The 16082-nt window shown below is 41.1% G+C and overlaps 1 protein-coding gene across 6 annotated transcripts in view; it reads left to right on the top strand.

Moving 5' to 3' along the window:
- nrxn2b (neurexin 2b) overlaps positions 1-16082 on the top strand; it is a 598599-nt gene that overhangs the window by 486673 nt on the left and 95844 nt on the right. The gene's annotated exons all lie outside the window — the stretch shown is intronic.

The raw sequence follows: 16082 nt of genomic DNA, 5'->3' as shown, positions 1-16082 counted from the left end.
TTTATTCTGGATAAAACAGTTTCCAGTAAAATCATGTTTTCCTACTTTCCTCTGAGCCTCTGTGCAGTGAATTCACTTCATTAATCTACCTCTTATTACAATTTGGAGATTCTTTGCAGACCCAAGTGATTCTGTTGCAAAATGTTACATCTTGTTGCAGCTGCTCTGATAACTGTAAATAAATGATCAGAATGGAAGCAGATACTGTTGAGTTGTATCTAGTATGACTCACCCGTGTAACCGCCTTTGTGTTTCTGAATCATGGTCTACGTTTACATTTCACCTCGTCCTCTCTGTCAGTGAATCTTGTTTAAATGAGCAACTGTGCAATGTCATTATATGAAAGCTAGGGGGCCTCAGCCTTGCTTCATGCACTGAAACCCGAGTGATGCAGGCGGAGAAATAAGATAGGGAGCACAAGATGAGGAGGTCTATCTCTATATCCTCATAGCCTCGTACAAGAAGCTAATACTTCTTGACATCCGTGAAAACCCTTTTTTAATCTGCTGACTGAAAGTGATGGGGAGGGAAAAGAAAAGAGGAAGGAAAGGAGAGATGAGGAAGTACTGCAGGAGTTTTCTGTGTACAAAATCAGCTCCAATTTGAAAATGATCCTCTTACATTTTTTTGGGTTGGCACGTCCTTTGGTCTTGCCGAGAGGGGCATTCAGCCGTGATGTGTCTGGAAATCCTTTTTTTTCTATGCAGACATCATTTATTGCAAGGTTGGAGCTCACATCACATATCATAAACCCTGTTAAAGTCAACGCACTGTGCAGAAATGTGAAATTTCGATGAGCCTGAAAGGATATAGCACTCATTTGGAGCTAAACTATAGATTCACTTTCCTTTTTCCATTTACTCTCTGTGTTCGTGTATTTAGCTAAACAAGTGGGTGTCATGTATTTAAGGAGTTTCCACCTGTGCTTAGCGAACCAAAACTTGTTAAACTTTGGCTAATAGAGACAGTAAGAGAACGCAGAAAAAAATAGCACCTTCCAAAAGACAGTGGGGCGTAGAAGCTTCTCTGTGTGATTTGACAAATACTCTGCGTATATGTCATACATCTTGAAGGCTCTGTAAGATTGCTGTGATCCCTGTAATCACCTGTTCCCGTCCAAGCTTTGGCAGGGAAGCTCTGCTAATTACAGAGAAAATGTTAGCGATTTGTTTACCAGCGAGAACTAGCTGAAACAATATATTTCCATGCCATCGTGAGGCCCCCCCAGACTGGCTGTTGTCTGAGATGTGTTGACTCAAATCCAGGGTGAACTGTCCTCGTTATTTGTCTAATTTTCCTCATTAGCCGAGGCATACACACCAAGTAGGAGCTCGGGAAATGAGTTTGGGGCCGGTCGGGGCGCTGGAGTTATTGTGATGGTGGAGATGCCATTGGAGTGCGAGGACAAAGAAATGGCTGCCTGGTTGCATCAAATCACTTTTCTGTTTGTGTTTTGGGGGCAACTGCGCTGTTATCTGCTCTAATCTGTTAATAAGACGAGATGAAATAAGATTTGTGCTTTATTTGCCTCCCAGCATTTATTTCAGCCATCTTGGCTTCAATTCATTTCTATAACCTGTCTTATTTCACTTAGAGAGGGAGCGTGAACAGTCCTTTGTACTTAAAGGCACTTGAATGAGCATGCAATGAGAACAAATGTCTTCACACCAGAGAGCCACACATTTGGTCTTTTCATCGTCTTTTTCAGCGTTAAAGAAATTCCTCCTCCTTTACAGAGTTACACCACAGTGACATTTAAGAATTGAAAATGGCTTTGTAACAGCCTCAGCCCGTCTCACCCGTGCTGCCACGCATTGTCCCAACATTGTCAACAGGCTCTGAAACAGCCCGCAGCAAAACACTGGCTCGTGTTTTCCCGCCCTGTTCGTCCCCCTCAAGAAAATGCAGGTTCTTTGTATTCATCAACACAGCTTAGGTTCAAGCACCGCCTCCGGGCTGCGAGCTGAGGGAATTACATGTGAGTGTAATGTGCTGCATAAAGGTCGGACTAACCAAACCTGTGCAAAAGTATAGAAAGTCTGCGTGAGAGGCAAACGTGCAGAAGAACATGTATGTAAAGATACATTTATCAGTTATAAGTAATGACTTGCTAACACCTTCTCCTATTCACAGACAGACCTAAAAAGGGACGAATAGCAATACTACAATATAAACCCATATAAATACATAAATTGGCTTTTTGTTTATAACTTTAAACAGTACGGTATTGCATATATATGATATTGAAATTGCATGGATATAAAATATTGGGATTTACCATGTAAAGTTCAGGGGACATCGCAATCATTGTTTAGAGAAAGCACCCTGATTCTGAGAGAGAGAAAACAATTGAGGTCTAAGGTTTTGTCGAGCCATCCATCCATTCAGTTTCCTCGGCTCTGTGCTCCATTTGCAGTTCCATAATAATATTTCCCTCTTATCTCACAACCAACAACAGTCAGCCATCTAAAGGTTTATTTGTGGTTAAGTTGAAGCAACTTAAGCTACTTAAGCTACTGCAGTGATAAATTTGATGTCCCCTTTTTGACTGAAAACAATGCACATTTTAGTTTCCTCAATGGTTTCATTAAGTTCAAAGAGGGATGACTGGATAGAGGAAGATGCCTTCTGAGACAAACTTGTGTTTTTCGGCTGTGTAAATAAACTCAACTTGACTTCATAATAATTCGGCCCTGCGGACTAAAGATGCAGTGATCTTGCATATGCATGGAGTGAAGGCATGTGCAATCGGCATGAAACGGGGTTTATGGCTCATTTCCTTCCAAAGGAAATGGAAACGCAGCGCTGTAACATTCTACAATTTGTTTATATAAATCACAAATGATCTGCACAGGGTGAAAAATCTGTGACTTTAACACAACATTATTAAACGCAGCAGATTGCTTGGAAGTCCGGTTGGCTCCTCTGCTTATATGACGCACCAACGAAGAGCACAAGACCTCCACATGCAACCCCAGTGTTTGTTTTCCATCTTCTTACAGTCTGTGTTTGTTTTGTTTGTGTGCAAAAGCATATGTGAATTTTTAGTTACCCCCGTCAGCAGCCTTATTTGCTGCTTGTGCATTGGCCGCCAAGCACTCTCTCAGCACCAGCCAACAAATGGATTGTTATGTAACAGCCACAGCCTGCTGTGTTTGACTGCCAATCTGTACAGAAAGAGAGGGGATCAAGGGACAAAGGGAGGGTAAAAGATAAAGAAAGAAAGGGAGGCAGGCAGGCAGTTAGAAAAAGGGGAAGGAGCAAGTTACGTGCCTCTGGCTAAATGTTTTGGTTCCAGACACAGCACAGCAAATCTTCTCTGCTGTTCTCCTTTCTCTCACCGTGTTTGGGTGTTGTCTCATCACATCATTGGTTCGGCTTGATTTGCTTTCCATTGAGGGGCTCTCAGCAAAGCGCAGACGGTCATTTATTTAGTATCTCCCATCCCTTGCCCAGCTCGTCCGTCTTGCCAGCTCCCCCCACGTGTGAATAATCAGCTCTGTGACAGGCGCACTCAGACAGTCGCCTCTGTCCAGGAGTCCCTCTGGGCTCGCTGAAACGAGGGAGGAAAGACAAAAAGAATACAATCGACTGTCTCTGCGTTATTCGGGCACTTCGGCAGTTGACATCACGGCACAGAGGCACCAATGACATTTCAGATGACTACTCTGGTTCCTCAGAGAGATGGCTGGTTGATACTTATATATATATGTGTACTTTTAAATCGCCCTCTTGCTCCATGTACTGGGTCCAACCCAATTTCAGCTTTTAGCATTTGGCTGTTCAGCTCCAAATCTCCCACAGCAGTGTGTGTCAGATTTTAATCTTGTTAGATGAGAGGGGATTGGACCACCTTCAGTCTTCAAAAGGGCCAGTCTTATATGGATATGATCTCATAATAGCTGTGTGAATGGGTAATAGACCTGCTACTGGGGCAGACATGGACATTCAGTTGTGCAACATTGAATCCCACCCCTCAGCTTTCAAGTGTCAACAACAGTCAAAGCTTTACAAGATCTAAGAATCCTGTGCGGACTGACCTGTGTCAGCTCACCCTGCGTGCATTTCAAAACACGCTCAACATACATGCGCACAATGTTTAATGCATGCACCTCACACATCCACTACAGACTGTGTCGTTCTTTCATCTCCCCACTTCATCCGCCTCCACCTTTGATGTGGGATACCCTGGAGTCTGAGGAATACAGTCCTGGGGAATGAAACAGAGTGGATCTGTGCTCCTGCTCCTAGGAAGAGGCTTCCCATTGATCCCCCTTGCGTCTAATGTTCTCTCTCTGTCTCTCTCTCTCTTCAATCACGCTCTCCATCACCTCCCCCACTGCATCTGTCTGTCCCTCCACCAACATCCATTATAAGCATCTTTTCTCCTCAGCCAAGATGAAGGTCATTATTCCTTTAGCTGAGCACATTGTTCTTTGTTCTTTTGACACTTCCCCGCTTCTAATACCACAATAATAAGTTATTTGAGCCCCACAGCGCACTATGCTCATTTCATTAAACAGCCATCTCAAATGCTGCTCCAACCGGTCAAGTATTCTGCAGCCCTGGCTCTTAAGTTCCTAAAGTGGAAGTTGATGTAAGCTCTGATAAACTGATTGTGAAAGGTGCTGACTTACTCACTCTATTTGCGACGAGTGGTGTTTCAGAGATGCCATTACAAACATGTAACAAGCTAGAGAGGTCAGTGGAGATTAATTTTATCCAGTGGGCGACGCAAGCAGAGTCGGGAAGCTCAGTTACGTTACTTTGGTCAGTATCTAAGTGTCCTGCAATGGTAAACATTGAAACTAAGAGATTCATTTGTCTTTTGTCTCCTTTTCTGTTTATGCAAGGAGACAGACTAGTGATAATTATATTGTTTAGTGTGTGAAGGTTTTGTCATGAATCGTTTAAAAAGTGTACAGTGGGTCATCCACTTGCCAGAGGGGTTTCGGCTCTATCGCAGTCTCCCCCATTTCGCATGCAGACGTGTCCTTTGGCAAGGTACTGAACTCCAAATTGCCCAGGACGGCTGCGCTAGCGGTGTGTGAGTCACGCATGACAGAGAGGTCATCAAGACTAGAGAAGGGCTGTATGAATACAGGCCATTTGCTGCAATTTGCTGCTTTTCTTAGTTCTGTATAATTAATCCTTAAAGTTCAGGTTTTCTACTTTTCTGTACAAAATGTGCAATTTGGCTGTCACTTTGAGAAACTGTGTTGGGCATTTGTCACTGTACACTCGAGACCTCATCAGCTGTTTAACATTGACTTTATCCATAGGTTTGTATTTACTTTATATACTGCTACATGTTTACAGCCTAACAAGTCATCCTGTTCCTGTTTGTGTAATTTTACAATTTTCATGAGGTCACCACTTCAGGGATGGAATAACTCACCCCGGCTTTGTCCTTTGTTTGTTTATGAACTCTGAAGGCTACTCCAACGTAATTAGGATGATGTTAACACTAATAGCGTCCATGTGTATTAAATTATATCAAGAAGAGCACACACAAGTATTCCCATAGATCTAGCAGCAACAAAACACTCTGACCTTTTCAGAACATCACGGTCTAATGACTCTGTATGGGAAGTAGGGATGGTATACTGAGCTGGTCTGTAATTATTTCTTCATGCATCACATGCCAATGTTGCTGATACGCAAAGTGCACCTGTCTCCTCTCACCTCTCCACTCTCGGTCTTAAGTCCCTGATTCTCTATTTTATCTCTGGTACACAACAGCTACTGTTCATTGTTTCGTTTTTTAAACACAAACACCAGCAGACGTTTACTTACTCTGTGTAATCTGCTTTTACCGTGTTTTGAAGGACATTTGCTGAGGGGTGGTGGGCTGGGGTCAGTTTGTTGATGCGGACCCTCCGAAAACAGGTGATTAATAATTAAACAATGCAGTCTCGAGATTAAATATTCACGTGTCTCTGTCTGCAGCTGATTTTTGATTGGAATGCTATTAGTAGAGTTATTGCTGCTTTCAGTGTAGATGCTTTCAGACATGCACTTACTTCCGCACATTCTCCAGAGGGGCTGTATGGGAGAATAGCTATGTGAGAATAAGGCAGGAAAATTCACAGTGAGCAAGTGGATGTTGATTATTTCTAACAAGCGCCGTAGGCAAAAAGCGAATATCTTGGCATGAAAGAGCGACATAGAAGATGCTGACTTGGAAAAAAACAATGACATTTGAGAGCTTTTGGTGGTCCCAGGCACCACCATGGGCCTGAATGTTTTCTTCTTATGTGTGAGGCAAACATTTTCATGTCTGAAAGAGACTCCTCTGACTTTGGTGTGCAGGTGTCACATCCTGCTTTCATGTGTGGCCAAATTATATTAATGCTGATAAACACAGTTACCACAAACCTTTGGAAATGTCCTACTTGCAATATACTTCTGGTAGAATAGATGCTGCAAGATACATTGCCGTACCCCAAAGTCTCTGAATCAATATTTCATGTTTAGATTCTGGATGAAATTCAACTAGAGCCTCATTGCCCCAGTCGATGTTTCCAGGAAGCCAATAATCTTTTCCTGCGGTAGTCAAGAACAACTCTGTATTCCTGCTGCTGTAGATCTGAGTTACATCATTGCATTAGTTCAAGACGAGGTCAATCCCAGTTTGGATATATGGGAGTGTGAAATTGTTGACGTAGAATAGAACTGTTGGTGAACTGGTAAAAATAAAAAACTGGAAAATAGTTAAAGCCTGACACGCACGATGATGCAATATGCTAATTTGCACATTCATGACAGGATGGCGTTGTATTTGCATGCTGCCGAGTGTCAGCCGGTTTTCAGCTCTGATCTATTTGCTCCTTTTTCTACTCTGTGCTCGCATATACAGTATTTTTATACATTCAAACTCCCAATAAAACCTTTTCTGACCTCGACAGTTTTGTTTTTCTGTTGATACACAACTGTCCAACCAAATTATCACAGATTATATCCTCTCGGTACTGTCGAGACGAGAATCTTTTCTTCTCTGTATTTTGAATGCTCCTCCTCAGCACGTCATTGTTCCCACAGTCATCCAAGCATCAGTTACACAATAGTACAGTCATTTACATCGATGACTCAGCGTTATTACTTCTCAAACCACTTGATTGCTTTTTGATCTTCTTCTCGGCTCTTTAAATGTGGAGCAAAAGCAAATGATAGCTGAAGTAAATTTTGTCATGACATTTCCTCAGGCTTATACATGTAGTCTAAAAAAGGATGCTAGTCCATAACAAAAGGTTGGAATAATCACTAACGCCACGAGGAACTGATGTACTGAATATCCATGCATCAGTAAGTGTGACCATGTGTGTTTTCATGAAAATAAGAATTGCTTCTCGCCGTTTAAGCAACTCTGTTGGGCAGCACTGTCTCAAAGTCAGCAGACTATTGAGCAGGCTATTAGATAGAGGAGGGTATGTGGGGTTGATCAATAAACCTTCTAGATGATATATATGCAGGGCAGATGTGCTGGTCTGCCTAGGAACCTCTCACAACTCCTCCATCGCTCCCTTCCTATATTATTCTTCTACCTACCTCCCCACCGCCTTTCCCCCTACTCCCAGTGGAGGACTTCATTTAAGTATAGTTGTTGAAAGACAAAGGCAGCATCTGCGCACTAGCTGAGCATTGTATTTTTACGTATCAGTCTGTTAGTCGCTTACCCTCAAGGGACATAGCATTTTGAAATGTTTCAAACAAACCTTACAAGTTGTTGAAAGAAAGAGAGGAGAAACATTTGAATCCTCCCAAACTGTGAAAGGTACTCCTGTGTATCAAGTCCCCGATGGCAGAAAACTGGATGGGAATAATATCAGACATCTGAAGTTGACAGACGTCATTTCCCAACAGTTTGAGTGGTAACTGACAGAGACAAGCACTGTTGACAGAGTTGACACCGCCGCAATCATTCAATGAATAAAGTAATTATTTTACCAAATTAAGTAAATGAATTCATTCTTAACAAACTCAAAGTTTGCTTTCAGTCCAATTTGAGTTTTAAAGCAAGACAGAACAAAATATGGTTTGAAGACGTTCTTTTAAAGCAGGTAACAATCTGTCATTAAAAATGTGCTGTTTGTAGACTATGATTGAGCTACGAAATGCGGGGGCATTATTCTCCTGATTTGTATGGAGGACCATACATGACATAAGTAAAAATAAATAAATGTATAAATAAATACAGAAATAAATAAATAAATGAATAAATAAAAATGGAAATAAATAAATAAATACAGAAATAAATAAATAAATATGTTAATACCAAAAGAAATGTCAAAAGAAATGTCTTAAATATATTTTAACATTTATTTTTTCCCTGATACATTTCCTTTGCATTTGCAGTGTCCTTATGCTAATGAGAAAGGCGGGCCTAACCGCAGTCTCATGCAGGATTGGTCACAGGAGTGTAATGATCCAGCCCTACTACTTCTGCCTTTCAATGCTGGTGTCCAGTAGCTGTTTGGGACGTTGAGCCAGTTCACACTTAAAATGAACTAGTTCAAGTTCAGAGGGTTAGTTAAGGTTATTTTTTATTGGGATGATTTAGGTGTCAGTAGTCCTGACTGTGAGCGTCACGTCTCGTGTTGTAATGAGCACAAGGAGCGAGCCGAGAGGAGGAGGAAACAGAAACTCCAGCTCGGTACAAACCACCTGCCGCCTCTGCTCTGAACATGAAGCCGCTGATCTCTGAGCAGATGTGACCAGAGAAGCTCTATGTTTTCACTGTTTCCACTGTTCCACAGAGTCACTAACTGGCTGTTTCACGGTGAAGAGCTCAATCTCAGTCACTGCCCGTGTCTCTGAGCGAGTGTGTGGCGGAGCGCAGGGGCTGTGTGTGTGTAGCTCAGTTGACCAATCCTGCTCGAGACTGAGGTTAGGCCCGCCTTTCTCATTAGCATAAGGACACTGAAATCGAAAAATAAAAGTTGGAATAAATGTGGAAATAAATAAATAAATATGGAAATAAATGCAGAATAAAATAAATCAATGTCTTAAACTTATTTCCACATTTATTTATTTATTTCCACTTTTATTGCAACTTTTATTTATTTCCACATTTATTTATTTCCACATTTCAGTGTCCTTATGCTAATGAGAAAGGCGGGCCTAACCTCAGTCTCGAGCAGGATTGGTCAACTGAGCTACACACACACAGCCCCTGCGCTCCGCCACACACTCGCTCAGAGACACGGGCAGTGACTGAGACTTGAGCTCTTCACCGTGAAACAGCCAGTTAGTGACTCTGTGGAACAGTGGAAACAGTGAAAACACAGAGCTTCTCTGGTCACATCTGCTCAGAGATCAGCGGCTTCATGTTCAGAGCAGAGGCGGCAGGTGGTTTGTACCGAGCTGGAGTTTCTGTTTCCTCCTTCTCCTCATGGCTCGCTCATTGTGCTCAGTACAACACGAGACGTGTCGCTCACAGTCAGGACTACTGACAGCTAAATCATCCCAATAAAAAATAACCTTAACTAACCCTCTGAACTTGAACTAGTTCATTTTAAGTGTGAACTGGCTCAACGTCCCAAACAGCTACTGGACACCAGCATTGAAAGGCAGAAGTAGTAGGGCTGGATCATTACACTCCTGTGACCAATCCTGCATGAGACTGCGGTTAGGCCCGCCTTTCTCATTAGCATAAGGACACTGCAAATGCAAAGGAAATGTATCAGGGAAAAAATAAATGTTAAAATATATTTAAGACATTTCTTTTGACATTTCTTTTGGTATTAACATATTTATTTATTTATTTCTGTATTTATTTATTTATTTCCATTTTTATTTATTCATTTATTTATTTATTTCTGTATTTATTTATACATTTATTTATTTATTTATTTTTACTTATGTCATGTATGGTCCTCCATAGATTTGCCAATCAACTTGGAAAAAATAAGCAGCAGTTTCTAAGTGATGTAACTCCCTCATTATAACCTCCCTAATAGTGTAGTTCAGACACAGACACTAAAAGATCAATTTAGCCTTCAATGTTGAACATGAACTGTATTAATTGGCTCAAACAGATTGAGAAGCCACAATCAGTGATTTCGAATCATAGCTATAATTTTTTTTTACAGAGATGTCATAAAAACTGTGCAGCTATAAAAGGCAAGAAAATATTACATTATTGTGTGAAAAGAGTCAAGGCAAAGGGCCACACTTATTGGTGTTCCAGTTAGAAGAACAGCAAACTGGAAATAAGACACATAAGATTAAAGTCTTCAACAAAAGGCACTCAAGTAACACACAATTTAATACATAGTGGATTGGTCCAGGATTCCAACAAATTCAATCGACTCTGTACCAGTGGGAGGACAGTGAGGGATTATGTCCTTCTTGCTGCTCTGGTGGTTGATCTTGACTCCAGCAACCCCATTAGTTAATCATAGATATATTTTTTTGTTTTTTTGTAGCAAGGGTTTAAAGGGTTAAATCCCTCGATAACATCCAGTTTTTATCCTTCTTCTCTGCAGGGCCTTGATGATCAGCTGCCCTTTGGGTGTGGTCGATGACTTTGACTACTGTTACTGATACTTCCTATAACTTCCAACTAGATTAGTTTTCCCATGTCAAGAGTTCCCGTGGGGCCCCTTACCATCAATAACCCCAGTACAAAATGCTGCAGCTGCTTTAAGGCAAGACCTCACTGACATTGATTGACCTCATAGTCTGAAGCTTGTGTTGTGATGATTAAGCAGTGTGCATGCTCACTTTAACATTTTAATTGAAGTGAATCAGGCACTCGAGGAGACTTTCATACTTGAGATCTACATGACTGTAGTATAAGGGGACGTGTTTCACTTCCACAATTGCGGATATAGACGAGTACAGTACAGTATGAGAAATATGTATATAATTAGTTAATTAGTGCCTTGATTTTCCAAGTATAAGGTCAGTCCAATTACTCTTTTTCAAAATACTTCAGGCGACTGGGATTCAATGTCCCCATCTCCAAGCTAGTGCTGCAGAACTCTCCGGACCTAATTACCACTGAAGCTCTTATCACCCTGTCGAGATCAGAAGTAGTCAAATAGAAAGGAAGAGTTTGAATTTCCTTGAGGTATAGAGTGGACAGGATATAACAAGATCAGAACTATTAGAATCATGTAAGGTGTGTGATGGATTAAGTTGCAGCTTCAAAAAATCTGCTCTGATATGGCTTAACAGTTTTACTCTCTTATCCTTCCTACTTATATCAGGATGACTAATTCTTACTTGCATCGTAATAGATGCTTGAAAGTCAGCCTGGCAGAAATCTGATTAGTAAAAAGATTTTATCTTTAATAAATGATGTCATCTTATTCTCAGCCACCCTACCTGGACTCTGGTAAAAGTATTGGAAGCATTGGGACCTCCATAATCAAGTGTCATCTTGCCTCATGTAACAGGAAGGTCTCTCCATTCCAGCCTTATAGAAAGCATAGATAGAAGATAGATATTATCCAACCACATCGGGGGGGGGGGGGGGACTTGCTATTTTTATTTCAGATACAACAAATCTTCGGGGTGACATTTTTGCATTTTCTAATACACCACCATGGAGAAAAATCTATCAGATCAAGGGCAGGGGCATGTGTGTGTGTTCTTATCACTGACTTTGAGTCAGGATGTGTGTATGTATCTCTGCAGCTTCAAAGATCAACAGCTGTCGGGAAACTTTTGGCAAATGTCTCATCTCGGCCATCACCCCATCCCCCCCTCTCTCTCTCTTACTCCCAGTCTACACATCCCTTTGTAATTGTCTCTGGAATATATGTTTCCAATATAATATGTCAAAAAAAGAGCAAAACAAGAAGGTTTTCAGTGTCCTCATTTAAAAAGGAATCAATAGCTCTGTCTCCGTCCTTAACTGCTCCAAAGAGTCAGCGCTGATGCAATAATACATGAAGGTTGGAGGAACCATCTGTGTTATTGAGTTATTGTTTGAGAGCCTGTCTGAGAGTTTAAAATAAGAAGTAGCTATGTATAAATTTACGTGGGTGTTCAGTGCCGTGCAGCCTCGGGGCTTATTGCCTCTAAAGAATTGACTTCATCAGTCCCTTATTTTCCTCACCGACTGTTCATTTTATCGCAAGCCTGTCTCGCAGTATTCGTGCTGTCAGCTCCCACAAGGCGTTGCGGCTGGCGTTGGACACGGCAACATTGACCACAAGCCTTAATGAAAAATGGTAGCTTCTGCTTTCCCCGATATGACCTGCTTATCCCCACAGTAGATGAGAGTTGCCTGGAATCCACTATACCAATCAATGCCCCCCTCGCAGAGAAAGCATCCCGGATGATAAACTTAGTGCTAAATGCACTCCTCTCTGACGACAATGTAGAGAGGAAGAGTGAGGAAAAAGGGGAGGGGGTGTGCAAAATCAAAATCAATAGGTTTTTCATTACCGCTGTGATTCATTAGACTTTTCTGATTATTTTCCCACTGATCCATGGAAAAAGGAAAGTGGGGTATTTTTTGGTCCGTTCTTCTCTAAACGAAATTACCAGCCAGCCCGTGTGAATGGAAATAATAATTAAGGGGCGTCCTGTAATGTTTTGATTCATCTCCTTGCACTCTCTCCACCTCTATCACCACAGGTAGGATTGATTTGCCAGATCGATGGCCCCAGAGCTAATTGAACAAAAGTAATAAATATTTAGCGTCTTTTTTTCAATGGGGGGGGTTGTGAAACACCTGGGTGCAACAGAGCATTTCCATCACTATGGCTATTCTAGCAAAAGCAGGTAGTCTGATTGCTTGATTAGAGCGCGGTGGAATGAAGGTCAAGGAATCCATACCTGGCGAGGATTTTGTTTGCCAACAACTCCCTCGGCAGTACTAATTTACTACTCACCTTTTCAAATAGAGGCAAATAGTTGCTGTGAGACAGATGCAGATGTCTCTGCCTTATTCTGCACGTGGACAGTTGTGCATCCACACATACACAATAAATTATCTTAGGAACATAGTAGCAACTTTAATTCGACCAATACAAATATAATCAACATGGATGTTTTCTGAACTCCAAAATCGTTTAGTCTTATTTAGGTTAGGTTCATGTTGGACTGTAACAAAATGGAAACAGCGTCTTTTGATGGTAGGAGACTGAACCCAGAGGCAACACCCCAATGTGATATTCAGTTTGAATGCAGAACTATAAACCTCATTATGAGGTTTTCTAAGTGCTACAACAACTGCACCTTTGCTTCTCAGAGAGGTTAGTAAAAAGGCAACACCACACATTGTTTCAAATGCACAATTTGGGAGTTTCTGCTGCTGGGGAACCTCAGTCAAAACAACAATAGTTTGATCATGTCGTGAAATGAAGTGGGATCATGAGACATGTTGTCTCTGAGAGGTTTTTTATGAGGTCTCCTCCTCAGCTTGGTAGATGTGGTAATTAATACTGGTAGAAACACTGGATCAAGACATTTCACAATAGTATACATGAGAGGTGAACCAGATGAAACACAGTTACAGTGATTCAGATCATAGACTCCTTTAGATTTGAAAATTGCAGCAAACATTTGGGATAATATGAGTTTATAACTCAACTGCAGATATAATTAATTAAATTGAAAAAAGTTATGAATAGTCCTTTTCCTTTTTTGTTTTATATGTAACCTATGATACCCACTTTATTGCTATATTGTTTTACATATAGCACATCAGTGCTGGCCATTTTGCAACACAGACCAAAACTTAATTGATGGGAAGAAACAGTTTGCAATTTTATTTTACATGGTTTGCCTATGACGCTTTGTGATATTGAGGAAATCATTATCTTGGTTACAGCCAAAGATAAATGTTCTTCAGACTTAATAACAATAATAACATTACAATATTTGTGTCACATGTTTCAACACAAATAACAGTGCTTCACAACATCATAATAATAATAATAAAAGCAATAGACATCACAAAATAACGTTTTCGCAGAGATTATATAGAGATTCTAAAATTTTGAGAAAAAGTAGGGTTCTGAAAGTCTAATCGCTTCTTCAAAATTTGTTTATGGAGGCCCTCATGGCAAAGGCTCTGATTCCTTTGGTTTTTTACCTAGATTTGTGAATGGTTAGTAACACTTTCTCAATCCTGTCTGAAATATAGGGAGGGACCAGCTCATTAAAATAATATTAAAATCATCCTAAAATAAACAAGCAGCCAGTGCAAGGATGCTAAAACAGAGATTATATAGTTGCATCTTTTAGATTGTGTTAGAAGCCGAGCTGCAGCCTTCTGCACTTGTCTTCCTTGTCATGATAAACTTGTTTTTCCCTCTTTCTTTCTGCTCCATCTCATCTAACATTAGTGTGTGTTGCATTGCAGTATTTTGTCTCAACCAAAGCAGCAGGTGTTTGCTTGGAGACACTGTGACACATGGATGCACCCTGTCAAGCCACCCGCCGGTGACTCTGAGACTTCTTTGTCCCCTCATTTAGAGCAGAGAAAAGCACACGCACGCACACACACACACACACACACACACACATAAGATTGCTGTACAGAAGTTGGCCACTATCAACCGGATAACAGCAGAAAGACCTGTGAGACCAGTGTCATATCAGGAACACAGTGACTCAGGAAAAAAGAAATGGGTGAACTTTCATCAATTTGTTTGTGTGTTGATTTGCTTCAACCAGACTTGGCACATTTTGACTGAGTGGAAGCGCTGCACGTTTCCAGTGTAGTCACATCCATTCACCTGTGCTCAGCTTTTCTTTTTTTTTTCCCCACATGGCTCTTTTCTCTTCTATAATAACATGGCTTCCCACCCTAATTTTATCGGCCATTTTAGAAATGTTTTCTCCTCCTCCATCCTCCGCAGCAGTCGGTCGCTTTGGCTCCAGTGCTGTGCTGTTAATAAGAACAGGAAAGAAAAAAGAAAAACACCAACTTTCCACATCTTACCACCATCGACAATTCACACACTCCCATACCCTGTACACCCTGCCTCTTTAGCCCGTTGTCTTCTTTCACCCTCTCTCTCTTTTTCTTCCCTCCTCCGGCACACAACCTCTTTATAGCCCTCATTGCCATGCTGCGATAATTAGTCAGCGCTAAAATAATACAGCCTCAAGAAAACAACAAGAGCTCAGCAGAGGGCTTAGCTCCGCTAGGAGGGAAGGAGGATAGGAGGAGGAAGGGAGGAATAGCCAGAGCCAGAAAAAAGCAGAAAGACAGAGAGAAAAAAAGAGAGTGAGCTGCAGTTTAAATGCCTGTTCTCCTCATCACAGCCTCTGCTTTCCATCCTCTCTGGTCAGAGCGCACCTTGATTGAGATTTGTTGGTTATATAAATAATAAAGGTTTGTCTTTGTGTGCACATATGAGAGAACTTGTGCTTTTACGGATGAGATGAGCACAGTATGAAACCCCAGTGCTGCAAAATGCTGTGTCCATACCGGAGGATCTGCAACTAGAGAAACTGCTTAAAAACAAAGCACAGCTAATTTAGATTTGCTTTTTCATGTAGGAGCCACTTGCTTGTTCACATCTCAAATGTGAGGACTTATAATAGTTATTATTTACATCATTATAATGGAAAATATTTGAATTTGGACCAAAAATGCTGCATATGACCAGGGGCCAAATTGTGGAGTAAAACAAAGCTTAATTTGACCCCATTCATCTCCAAAAAGGGCACTAGTGCTCTGATGGTCAGGCTATCAACAACTGAGATAAGGATTTACAAAATGATCAGTCAGATCCAAATTTTTAAAGGCCTGAGTTGGCTGTCCGTGTAGTTAGCCTGGCAGTTTGGGCAAAGTTAAAATTATGCAGCTTCATAAAGATACATATACATGCACCAGTCTTTGCACAAGCATCCGGTGTAAAATATATGTGTGCCTGCATGTATGTGAAAGGGAAAACAGACAGCCCACAGGGTTGAAAAGTGAGGTTTCATATTTCATATACTCTATGCTAATCCTAGCCAACGCCCGTCATTTCTCATTCACCAACGGGCATATCAAAGTCAAGCCAAGTCCTTACTCCTCTGTTCCAGTTCAAACGTGAAACCGCTCAGTGAACGAGGTGGATTTTATTTTTTTTATGCTGTAAATCAAAAAAAATTGAGGCAAAGTACCT

Source organism: Platichthys flesus, chromosome 24 (genome assembly GCF_949316205.1).
Source record: "Platichthys flesus chromosome 24, fPlaFle2.1, whole genome shotgun sequence".
Classification (NCBI taxonomy): domain Eukaryota; kingdom Metazoa; phylum Chordata; class Actinopteri; order Pleuronectiformes; family Pleuronectidae; genus Platichthys; species Platichthys flesus.
This window is presented reverse-complemented; position numbering and strand designations above follow the sequence as displayed.